The sequence below is a fragment of the Bufo gargarizans genome, chromosome 4 (assembly GCF_014858855.1).
Source record: "Bufo gargarizans isolate SCDJY-AF-19 chromosome 4, ASM1485885v1, whole genome shotgun sequence".
Classification (NCBI taxonomy): Eukaryota; Metazoa; Chordata; class Amphibia; order Anura; family Bufonidae; genus Bufo; species Bufo gargarizans.
The window spans coordinates 334632085-334645556 of record NC_058083.1 but is presented as its reverse complement, the minus strand read 5'-3'; positions in this window follow the sequence as shown (position 1 = coordinate 334645556).

Genomic DNA, 13472 nt, shown 5'->3' with positions numbered 1-13472 from the left:
TACCCAGCGCCTAAATAATAGGCCTAAAATTTATATTCAGCTAAATCTGTGGTTATTGCTGTGGCTGGTCAATACATTTAGTGTCCGCCAAAGCACAGTTTTTGTTCTGGGTTGAAATACAATTCCCAACTTAGCAATTCCCTAAATCAGTGGTTTCTGCTGTATCAGGCCAAGTTTAAATCGATCCATAAAAGGGTATATTAGATTGAAGGTGCGGATAGCATCCTCCTCAATAACCTCGCACGCTACCGTGCATTTCCAAGTTTAATTCTGTCCGTAAACGTATACCTGTCACCCAGCGCCTAAATAATAGGCGTACAATTTATATTCAGCTAAATCTGTTGTTATTGCTGTGGCTGGTCAAGTTATTTGGTGTCCGTCAAAGCACAGTTTTTGTTCTGGGTTGAAATACAATTCCCAACTTAGCAATTCCCTAAATCAGTGGCTTCTGCTGTATCAGGCCAAGTTTAAATCGATCCATAAAAGGGTATATTAGATTGAAGGTGCTGATAGGGTCATCCACAATAACTTCACACGCTACCGTGCATTTCCAAGTCTAATTCTGTCCGTAAACCTATACCTGTCATCCAGCGCCTAAATACTAGGCCTACAATTTATATTCAGCTAAATCTGTTGTTACTGCTGTGCCTGTATTAGTGTAATATGGTACCTAAATAGATAGCCAGATAGTGTTAGGTGTCTGTAAAAAAAGGCCTGGATTTGAATTCAATACATTGGGCCAAATAATTTTTTTCTTATTGTGGTGAACGGTAACAATGAGGAAAACATCTAGTAAGGGACGCGGACATGGTCGTGGTGGTGTTAGTGGACCCCCTGGTGCTGGGAGAGGACATGGCCGTTCTGCCACAGCCACACGTCCTAGTGTACCAACTACCTCAGGTCCCAGTAGCCGCCAGAATTTACAGCGATATTTGGTGGGGCCCAATGCCGTTCTAAGGATGGTAAGGCCTGAGCAGGTACAGGCATTAGTCAATTGGGTGGCCGACAGTGGATCCAGCACGTTCACATTATCTCCCACCCAGTAATCTACAGAAAGCGCACAGATGGTGCCTGAAAACCAAGCCCATCAGTTTGTCACATCACCCCCATGCATATCAGGGAAACTGTCTGAGCCTCAAGTTATGCAGCAGTCTCTTATGCTGTTTGAAGACTCTGCTGGCAGGGTTTCCCAAGGGCATCCACCTAGCCCTTCCCCAGCGGTGGAAGACCTAGAATGCACTGACACACAACCACTTATGTTTCCTGATGATGAGGACATGGGAATACCACCTCAGCACGTCTCTGATGATGACGAAACACAGGTGCCAACTGCTGCGTCTTTCTGCAGTGTGCAGACTGAACAGGAGGTCAGGGAGGAAGACTGGGTGGAAGACGATGCAGGGGACGATGAGGTCCTAGACCCCACATGGATTGAAGGTCGTGCCACTGACTTTCAACGTTCGGAGGAAGAGGCAGTGGTGAGACCGAGCCAACAGCGTAGCAAAAGAGGGAGCAGTGGGCAAAAGCAGAACACCCGCCGCCAAGAGACTCCGCCTGCTACTGACCGCCGCCATCTGGGACCGAGCACCCCAAAGGCAGCTTCAAGGAGTTCCCTGGCATGGCACTTCTTCAAACAATGTGCTGACGACAAGACCCGAGTGGTTTGCACGCTGTGCCAGAGTCTGAAGCGAGGCATTAACGTTCTGAACCTTAGCACAACCTGCATGATCAGGCACCTGCATGCAAAGCATGAACTGCAGTGGAGTAAACACCTTAAAAACAAGGAACTCACTCAGGCTCCCCCTGCTACCTCTTCTGCTGCTGCCGCCTCGGCCTCTTCTGCTGCTGCCGCCTCGGCCTCTTCCTCCGCCTCTGGAAGAACGTTGGCACCTGCCGCCCCAGGGGATGTACCACCAACACCACCACCTCCGTCACCAAACATCTCAACCATGTCACACGGCAGCGTTCAGCTCTCCATCTCACAAACATTTGAGAGAAAGTGTAAATTCCCACCTAGCCACCCTCAATCCCTGGCCCTGAATGCCAGCATTTCTAAACTACTGGCCTATGAAATGCTGTCATTTAGGCTGGTGGACACAGACAGCTTCAAACAGCTCGTGCTGTCCCACAGTATGTTGTTCCCAGCCGCCACTACTTCTCCAAGTATCCGATAAAATCAAGTGTGCACTGCGCAACGCCATCTGTCGCAAGGTCCACCTAACCACAGATACGTGGACCAGTAAGCACGGCCAGGGACGCTATATCTCCCTAACTGCACACTGGGTAAATGTAGTGGCGGCTGGGCCCCAGGCGGAGAGCTGTTTGGCGCACGTCCTTCCGCCGCCAAGGATCGCAGGGCAACATTCTTTGCCTCCTGTTGCCTCCTCCTCCTACTCGGCTTCCTCCTCCTCTTCTTCCACCTGCTCATCCAGTCAGCCACACACCTTCACCACCAACTTCAGCACAGCCCGGGGTAAACATCAGCAGGCCATTCTGAAACTCATATGTTTGGGGGACAGGCCCCACACCGCACAGGAGTTGTGGCGGGGTATAGAACAACAGACCGACGAGTGGTTGCTGCCGGTGAGCCTCAAGCCCGGCCTGGTGGTGTGCGATAATGGGCGAAATCTCGTTGCAGCTCTGGGACTAGCCGGTTTGACGCACATCCCTTGCCTGGCGCATGTGCTGAATTTGGTGGTGCAGAAGTTCATTCACAACTACCCCGACATGTCAGAGCTGCTGCATAAAGTGCGGGCCGTCTGTTCGCGCTTCCGACGTTCACATCCTGCAGCTGCTCGCCTGTCTGCGCTACAGCGTAACTTCGGCCTTCCCGCTCACCACCTCATATGCGACGTACCCACCAGGTGGAACTCCACCTTGCACATGCTGGACTGACTGTGCGAGCAGCAGCAGGCCATAGTGGAGTTTCAGCTGCAGCATGCACGGGTCAGTCGCACTGCGGAACAGCACCACTTCACCACCAATGACTGGGCCTCAATGCGAGATCTGTGTGCCCTGTTGCGCTGTTTTGAGTACTCCACCAACATGGCCAGTGGCGATAATGCCGTTATCAGCGTTACAATACCACTTCTATGTCTCCTTGAGAGAACACTTAGGGCGATGATGGAAAAGGAGGTGGCCCAGGAGGAGGAAGAGGGGTCATTTTTTTTTGCACTTTCAGGCCAGTCTCTTAGAAGTGAACCAGAGGGAGGTTTTTTGCAATAGCAGAGGCCAGGTACAAATTTGGCCAGCCAGGGCCCACTACTGGAGGATGAGGAGGACGAGGATGAGGAGGAGGTGGAGGAGGATGAGGATGAAGCATGTTCACAGCGGGGTGGCACCCAACGCAGCTCGGGCCCATTACTGGTGCATGGCTGGGGGGAAACGCAGGATGATGACGATACGCCTCCCACAGAGACAGCTTGTCCTTACCTCTGGGCAGCCTGGCACACATGAGCGACTACATGCTGCAGTGCCCGTGCAATGACAGCAGAGTTGCCCACATTTTAACGTGTGCGGACTACTGGGTTGCCACCCTGCTGGATCCACGGTACAAAGACAATGTGCCCACCTTACTTCCTGCACTGGAGCGTGATAGGAAGATGCGCGAGTACAAGCGCACATTGGTAGACATGCTACTGAGAGAATTCCCAAATGTCACAGGGGAACAAGTGGAAGCCCAAGGCGAAGGCAGAGGAGGAGCAAGAGGTCGCCAACGCAGCTGTGTCACGGCCAGCTCCTCTGAGGGCAGGGTTAGCATGGCAGAGATGTGGAAAAGTTTTGTCAACGCGCCACAGCTAACTGCACCACCACCTGATACGGAACGTGTTAGCAGGAGGCAATATTTCACTAACATGGTGGAACAGTACGTGTGCATACCCCTCCACGTACTGACTGATGGTTCGGCCCCATTCAACTTCTGGGTCTCCAAATTGTCCACGTGGCCAGAGCTAGCCTTTTATGCCTTGGAGGTGCTGGCCTGCCCGGTGGCCAGCGTTTTGTCTGAACGTGTATTCAGCACGGCAGGGGGCGTCATTACAGACAAACGCAGCCGCCTGTCTACAGCCAATGTGGACAAGCTGACGTTCATAAAAATGAACCAGGCATGGATCCCACAGGACCTGTCCATCCCTTGTGCAGATTAGACATTAACTACCTCCCCTTAACCATATATTATTGTACTCCAGGGCACTTCCTCATTCAATCCTATTTTTATTTTTATTTTACCATTATATTGCGGGGCAACCCAAAGTTGAATGAACCTCTCCTCTGTCTGGGTGCCGGGGCCTAAATATCTGACAATGGACTGTTCCAGTTTTGGGTGACGTGAAGCATGATTCTCTGCTATGACATTAAGCCTGAATCTCTGCTATGGGACCTCTCTCCTCTGTCTGGGTGCCGGGCCTAAATATCTTACAATGGACTGTTCCAGTTTTGGGTGACGTGAAGAATGATTCTCTGCTATGACATGAAGCCTGAATCTCCGCTATGGGACCTCTCTCCTCTGTCTGGGTGCCGGGGCCTAAATATCTGACAATGGACTGTTCCAGTTTTGGGTGACGTGAAGCATGATTCTTTGCTATGACATGAAGACTGATTCTCTGCTGACATGAAGCCTGAATCTCTGCTATGGGACCTCTCTCCTCTGTCTGGATGCCGGGGCCTAAATATCTGACAATGGACTTTTCCAGTTTTGGCTGACATGAAGCCTGATTCTCTGCTATGACATGAAGCCTGATTCTCTGCTATGGGACCTCTCTCCAATTGATATTGGTTAATTTTTATTTATTTTATTTTTATTTTTATTCATTTCCCTATCCACATTTGTTTGCAGGGGATTTAACTACATGTTGCTGCCCTTTGCAGCCCTCTAGCCCTTTCCTGGGCTGTTTTACAGCCTTTTTAGTGCCGAAAAGTTTGGGTCCCCCATGACTTCAATGGGGTTCGGGTTCGGGACGAAGTTCGGGTCGGGTTCGGATCCCGAACCCGAACATTTCCGGGAAGTTCGGCCGAACTTCTCGAACCCGAACATCCTGGTGTTCGCTCAACTCTATTTACTATAAACCACCTAATATACAAGAGTCCACAGAAAATCTACTACTAAACAAGATAGACGAGGCGGCAAATCATAATGAGGTGGTTATTATGGGGGACTTCAACTACCCAGATATAGACTGGGAAACTGAAACTTGTATATCTCATAAGGGAAATAGCCTCTTGGCAATAACCAAAGACAATTACCTCTCCCAACTGGTTCAGGACCCGACTAGAGGGACGGTCATACTGGACGTAGAATTAACCAATAGGCCTGACAGAACAACAGACATGCAGGTTGGGGGATACCTGTTAAATAGTGACCATGAAGTAATAACCTTCCAATTATCATTCAAAAGAGCGTTTCTACAGGGAGGAACAAAAATACCAAACTTCAAAAAAGGTAAATTTAGCCAACTAAGAGAGACCATAGGCCGAACTAACTGGGACAAAGTCCTCAAAAATAAAAATACAGCCACAAAATGGGAAAGCATATAATTCACTGAAACAGGAGGGTAGCACGGAAGCACTGAAAAACTATAAGGAAAAAAATAGAACATGTAAAAAACAAAAAACTAGAGACCGAGAGATTAATTGCCAAACTAACCCTAAAATGTTCTTCAATTATATAAATGTTAAAAAGTATAAATCTGAAGGTGTCGGCCCTTTAAAGAGTAATGAGGGGGAAGTCGCAGAGAGCGATGAGGAGAAAGCAAAGCTGCTAAATATTTTTTTCTCCAATGTATTCACTGAGGAAAATAAACTGTCAGATGACATGCAGAATGTAAAAATAAATTCCCCATTAAAAGTGTCCTGTCTGACCCAGGAAGAAGTACATCAGCGACTTAAAAAGATTAAAATAGACAAATCGCCAGGACCGGATGGCATACACCCCCATATCCTAAAGGAATTAAGTAATGTCATAGCCAGACCCTTATTTCTGATATTTGCAGACTCTATACTGACAGGGAATGTCCCACAGGATTGGCGCATGGCAAATGTGGTGCCAATATTCAAAAATGGTCCAAAAACAGAGCCTGGAAACTATAGGCCGGTAAGTTTAGCATCTGTTGTGGGTAAACTGTTTGAAGGTTTTCTGAGAGATGCTATATTAGAGCATCTCAACAGAAATAAGCAAATAACGCCATATCAGCATGGCTTCGTGAGGGATCGGTCATGTCAAACTAATTTAATCAGTTTCTATGAGGAGGTAAGTTCTAGACTTGACAGCGGCGACTCAATGGATGTCGTATATCTGGACTTCTCCAAAGCATTTGACACTGTACCACATAAAAGGTTAGTATATAAAATGAGAATGCTCGGACTGGGAGAAAACGTCTGTATGTGGGTAACTGGCTCAGTGATAGAAAACAGAGGGTGGTTATTAATGGTACACACTCAGATTGGGTCACTGTCACCAGTGGGGTACCTCAGGGGTCAGTATTGGGCCCTATTCTCTTTAATATATGTATTAATGATCTTGTAGAAGGCTTGCATAGTAAAGTATCAATTTTCTCAGATGACACTAAACTGTGTAAAGTAATTTACACTGATGAGGACAGTATACTACTACAGAGGGATCTGGATAGATTGGAGGCTTGGGCAGATAAGTGGCAGATGAGGCTTAACACCGATAAATGTAAAGTTATGCACATGGGAAGGAAAAATGCAAGTCACCCGTACATACTAAATGGTAAAACATTCGGTAACACTGACATGGAAAAGGATCTAGGAATTTTAATAAACAGCAAACTAAGCTGCAAAATCCAGTGTCAGTCAGCTGCTGCCAAGGCCAACAAGATAATGGGTTGCATCAGAAGGGGCATAGATTCCCGTGATAAGAACATAGTCCTACCACTTTACAAATCTCTAGTCAGACCACACATGGAGTACTGTGTGTACAGTTCTGGGCTCCTATAAACAAGGCAGACATAGCAGAGCTGGAGAAGGTCCAGAAGAGGGCAACTAAAGTAATAACTGGAATGGGGCAACTACAGTACCCTGAAAGATCATTAAAATTAGGGCTATTCACTTTAGAAAAAAGACGACTGAGGGGAGATCTAATTAATATGTATAAATATATCAGGGGTCAGTACAGAGATCTATCCCATCAGCTATTTATCCCCAGGACTGTGACTGTGACGAGGGGACATCCTCTGCATCTGGAGGAAAGAAGGTTTGTACACAAACATAGAAAAGGATTCTTTACAGTAAGAGCAGTGAGACTATGGAACTCTCTGCCTGAGGAGGTGGTGATGGTGAGTACAATAAAGGAATTCAAGAGGGGCCTGGATGTATATCTGGAGCGTAATAATATTGCAAGGCTATAACTACTAGAGAGGGGTCGTTGATCCAGGGAGTTATTCTGATTGCCCCATTGGAGTCTGGAAGGAATTTTTTATTCCCCTAAAGTGGGGAAAATTGGCTTCTACCTCACAGGTATTTTTTTTTTGCCTTCCTCTGGATCAACTTGCAGGATAACAGGCCGAACTGGATGGACAAATGTCTTTTTTCGGCCTTATGTACTATGTTACTATGTTACTAGTGTCAGAACCGGTGAAGAACGCCATCGCCAGAGACCTGTTTCTCCAACAGGTTCAACTAAACCTGAAGGAGTTATTGCCTCATGCAGCGATACGGCTGCACAGACCGTATCTACAGGGGGAAACATGGAGTTTTATGGATCCATATCCACCAGGCCAAGGCCACCCGAGCCTCCCCAACTCAATAACGTGAACTCTCGTAAAGTTGGATGACGGGGGGGGGGGGGGTTTGGTGGGTCGAGGGTGGATCCATGAAACTAATTACATTCACATTGAATTAACAGATCACGGGAGGGAGACTCACCAAGGTTACGACTAACCAGAAAAGATATAGAAATCCTCTGAACATGGCACATCTCCAGCTTATGGCACTGGTGGTAAGCATGATGATGGCAGGCTCAACCTCTTCAGGGGAGGGCCTGGGAGTTATTAATGATATGGCTAACATATCTTTTGATAAACCCGGCCTTTTAATGGTGGAATGTTTGGAGGGCAAAATCCTGAAACCATACGAGAACTTTTCCTTTACACCAGGACAGTGGTATTCAGACATTTTTGGGACTCTGACCCTACTCCTATGAGATCTTTAAGATGGGTGTCTAGGGACCCTCACTTGCATCCTTACAAGCAAGTGGAAGCCAACACTACCACAGTGTTGTGTACTAAGGAGGGGGTTCTGAGTCCTGAGGATGTCACGGGGGCAGAGTATAGTGGCTGGTATATCCTTAAAGCTACCTTCATAAGGAGGGATAGCCAAGATGGGCTGAGGGTAAGGACATATTTTGACAGACCTATTCCAGTAAAAGGCACCCTAAAAGCTTATTGTATGTTAAGAGATTCCCAGATGATTATCAGTAGGGAATCCAGATATGTTCAGGGACATGTGTCCACAGATTACATATATATATATTTGTGGATGTGCACCCAAGCATCCATGAATATATATATATATGTGTGTATGACTCCCACCATAGAGCGATGTATATATATATGTGTATGGATGTGCCTCAAGCATCTATACACATATAGTATACAGATGAGATGCCCCCTGTCTGGATGCCCCCCTCCTCCTGCATCCCTGCAGGAGATGAGAAGGTCACCAGATGGCTGGACAATTATGTCCAGCCTCTGGTAACCTCAAAAGGCATAGGGTCAATAGAGATCCGATGCCTTTTGGTGTTAACTATTCCCAGCTGCTGGGGATAGTTAACATAACAGAGAGAGGGAATCAAACGTCCCTCCCTCTGTTATCTGCATACCTTTGGCGCGATAATTATTGGACCGCAAGGTATGCAGATGCGCCACAGGCGGAGGATCAAAGGAACCCTCCGCCTGGAAGCGCGCTCTGGGATGCGCGGGCCGGGGCAGTGACGTCATATCACCGCGCCGGCCCACGTGTTCTGGCTGGCGGTGCCCATGCGCTCCACAGGACGGGCTGCCTCGGGAGCGAGCACCTACATTGGGGCACTGCGGATCAAGCCCCCAGCCGGAGAGGATCATCCCCTGTACATACGAGCCCCCCTGGACAACGAGCATAATACCCTAAGTATCGAGATATTATTATTACCCTCCCTATACCACCAACGATAACACCCTATTATTAACCCCATTATTACCCTCCCTATACCACCAACGATCACCCTATTATTAACCCTATTATTACCCTCCCTATACCACCAACGATTAACCCATACTCTCCCCCCATATAACCAACCCTTTACAATACCCCAAACTCCCTTATAACCCTTACCTTACCCTGCAGCTCACTTACCCTTACCCCCTGGACTCTCGGTAACCCGTACCTTCCCCTGCCCTGTCCCCCCCCCCCATATTCCTAATTCCCCTGCGTTCCCCCAGGCCCTCATATCTCCTGCTACCCTGGTATTGCCCCTTCCCCTGATACCCCTTCACGGCTGCCGTGCTCTCCAGCAGCAGCAGTGTTCGTATTAACCCCTTGTTATTCCCCATAGGGACAGTATATTGACAGGAGTGGGTGGGCTGCTGGTAAAGTGTATGTATGTGTATTATTATAATTGTAGGTAGATTCTGGGGAGGAATTGAGACTGTGTTAGTGTAGTTAGTACCGTATTAGTGTCTTGTAATAGTGTGTGTACTTATATTACTGTGTTGCTATAAATATATATATCTATTCCCTTGATATAGATATATATAGTTATAAGCAAATATATTATACTGTGACGTATAGTGTGTGAACAAATACCTTTTATTTAAACACAGTGTGTAGTCTTTTGTAGTAGTAAGGCGCCGCAGCAATAGCCGCAGGTAGTATAGTGTAGAGTAAGGAAATCAGTAGTGATTTGTTGTTAATTTAGGCATAAATAGGCAGAGTCATCAGTAGACGATTGACGCCTATTTATGAATATTAATTATTGAGATTTACATAAAATATCAATAATTAATAGCCCCTTTAACAGCATTGTAGAGAGCAGACCCCCAAAAGTTGATGTCCCACAGTGGGACAAAAAAAAAGTTTACAAAAAAAGGGTTTTTGAAAAAAATATACTATTTAATTGCCAATTTATCCTTTTACCAAGCAAGATATGACATCCACAAATTGGAGTATATGGTCTCAGTATCATCCAATTTGCTTTAGGACCCTTCTTAATTATAAGGCAAAAAAAGCAACTATGAAAGCAAAAGACACTACCACATGTAAAAGGCAGTTGTCATTGATTTTTTTCTGGTTTTACAAAGAATAGATTTGTTGGATGTGATTTGGGAGTGAAATGTAGTGGAATGTGGAAAAGGAAGAAAAGAAGGTGATCAAAGGACAAGTTGGGTGGTTAAGCTACAGACACAATAAGCAATTGTGTAATGGAAGCTTCTAGGAGCAGACTGACTGATGTCATAGGACAAGAAGATAGACCTGAAATGTGAAAACACTCTCCACTATTTTCCCCAACACGCAGTCAATTCATATACTCTATGGTTACACATGGATATCCAGACAAACACAATAACTATTCAAGCTTTAAAACTGGAATTACTGTTTAAGTAGAACTCCAGTGTTTTCTCATACATTTGACAATTCTGTTTAAGTATCTTCATATATCAAGTTACTTAAAACTCAGACATTCAACATTCAATACCCACATTTAAAATACCAAAGGTCTACGCTATGTGGTTAAAATAAGCTCAGTTTCATATTGTAATGATGCGATTATGGTTCTACCATTAGATTGTTTAGTAAATCAAAACTATTGCAAAAATGAGTGCTGAAATGCCAAAAAATAAAACATTTCATTCTACAACATAAAATATTATCAATATCATAAATGTATTAAAAGGAATCTGTTACTAGTAGAGTTGAGCGAACACCTGGATGTTCGGGTTCGAGAAGTTCGGCCGAACATCCCGGAAATGTTCGGGTTCGGGATCCGAACCCGATCCGAACTTCGTCCCGAACCCGAACCCCATTGAAGTCAATGGGGACCCGAACTTTTCGGCACTAAAACGGCTGTAAAACAGCCCAGGAAAGGGCTAGAGGGCTGCAAAAGGCAGCAACATGTAGGTAAATCCCCTGCAAACAAATGTGGATAGGGAAATTAATTAAAATAAAAATTAAATAAATAAAAATTAACCAAAATCAATTGGAGAGAGGTTCCATAGCAGAGAATCTGGCTTCCCGTCACCCACCACTGGAACAGTCCATTCTCAGATATTTAGGCCCCGGCACCCAGGCAGAGGAGAGAGGTCCCGTAACAGACAATCTGGCTTCATGTCAGCAGAGAATTAGTCTGCATGTCATAGCAGAGAATCAGGCTTCATGTCAGCCACCACTGCAACAGTCCATTGGCATATATTTAGGCCTAGCACACAGGCAGAGGAGAGGTTCATTCAACTTTGGGTAGCCTCGCAATATAATGGTAAAATGAAAATAAAAATAGGATTGAATGAGGAAGTGCCCTGGAGTCCAATAATATATGGTTATGGGGAGGTAGTTAATGTCTAATCTGGACAAGGGACGGACAGGTCCTGTGGGATCCATGCCTGGTTCATTTTTATGAACGTCAGCTTGTCCACATTGGCTGTAGACAGGCGGCTGCGTTTGTCTGTAATGACGCCCCCTGCCGTGCTGAATACACGTTCAGACAAAACGCTGGCTGCCGGGCAGGCCAGCACCTCCAAGGCATAAAAGGCTAGCTCTGGCCACGTGGACAATTTAGAGACCCAGAAGTTGAATGGGGCCGAACCATCAGTCAGTACGTGGAGGGGTGTGCACACGTACTGTTCCACCATGTTAGTGAAATGTTGCCTCCTGCTAACACGTTGCGTATCAGGTGGTGGTGCAGTTAGCTGTGGCGTGTTGACAAAAGTTTTCCACATCTCTGCCATGCTAACCCTGCCCTCAGAGGAGCTGGCCGTGACACAGCTGCCTTGGCGACCTCTTGCTCCTCCTCTGCCTTGGCCTTGGGCTTCCACTTGTTCCCCTGTGACATTTGGGAATGCTCTCAGTAGCGCGTCTACCAACGTGCGCTTGTACTCGCGCATCTTCCTATCACACTCCAGTGCAGGAAGTAAGGTGGGCACATTGTCTTTGTAGCGTGGATCCAGCAGGGTGGCAACCCAGTAGTCCGCACAGGTTAAAATGTGGGCAACTCTGCTGTCGTTGCGCAGGCACTGCAGCATGTAGTCGCTCATGTGTGCCAGGCTGCCCAGGGGTAAGGACAAGCTGTCCTCTGTGGGAGGCGTATCGTCATCGTCCTGCCTTTCCCCCCAGCCACGCACCAGTGATGGACCCGAGCTGCGTTGGGTGCCACCCCGCTGTGACCATGCTTCATCCTCATCCTCCTCCACCTCCTCCTCATCCTCGTCCTCCTCGTCCTCCAGTAGTGGGCCCTGGCTGGCCACATTTGTACCTGGCCTCTGCTGTTGCCAAAAACCTCCCTCTGAGTCACTTCGAAGAGACTGGCCTGAAAGTGCTAAAAATGAGCCCTCTTCCTCCTCCTCCTCCTCCTCCTCCTGGGCCACCTCCTCTTCCATCATCGCCCTAAGTGTTTTCTCAAGGAGACATAGAAGTGGTATTGTAACGCTGATAACGGTGTCATCGCCACTGGCCATGTTGGTGGAGTACTCGAAACAGCGCAACAGGGCACACAGGTCTCGCATGGAGGCCCAGTCATTGGTGGTGAAGTGGTGCTGTTCTGTAGTGCGACTGACCCGTGCGTGCTGCAGCTGAAACTCCACTATGGCCTGCTGCTGCTCGCACAGTCTGTCCAGCATGTGCAAGGTGGAGTTCCACCTGGTGGGCACGTCGCATATGAGGCGGTGAGCGGGAAGGCCGAAGTTACGCTGTAGCGCAGACAGGCGAGCAGCAGCAGGATGTGAACGACGGAAGCGCGAACAGACGGCCCGCACTTTATGCAGCAGCTCTGACATGTCGGGGTAGTTGTGAATGAACTTCTGCACCACCAAATTCAGCACATGCGCCAAGCAAGGGATGTGCGTCAAATTGGCTAGTCCCAGAGCTGCAACGAGATTTCGCCCATTATCACACACCACCAGGCCGGGCTTGAGGCTCACCGGCAGCAACCACTCGTCGGTCTGTTGTTCAATACCCCGCCACAACTCCTGTGCGGTGTGGGGCCTGTCCCCCAAACATATGAGTTTCAGAATGGCCTGCTGACGTTTACCCCGGGCTGTGCTGAAGTTGGTGGTGAAGGTGTGTGGCTGACTGGATGAGCAGGTGGAAGAAGAGGAGGAGGAAGCCGAGAAGGAGGAGGTGGCAACAGGAGGCAAAGAATGTTGCCCTGCGATCCTTGGCGGCGGAAGGACGTGCGCCAAACAGCTCTCCGCCTGGGGCCCAGCTGCCACTACATTTACCCAGTGTGCAGTTAGGGAGATATAGCGTCCCTGGCCGTGCTTACTGGTCCA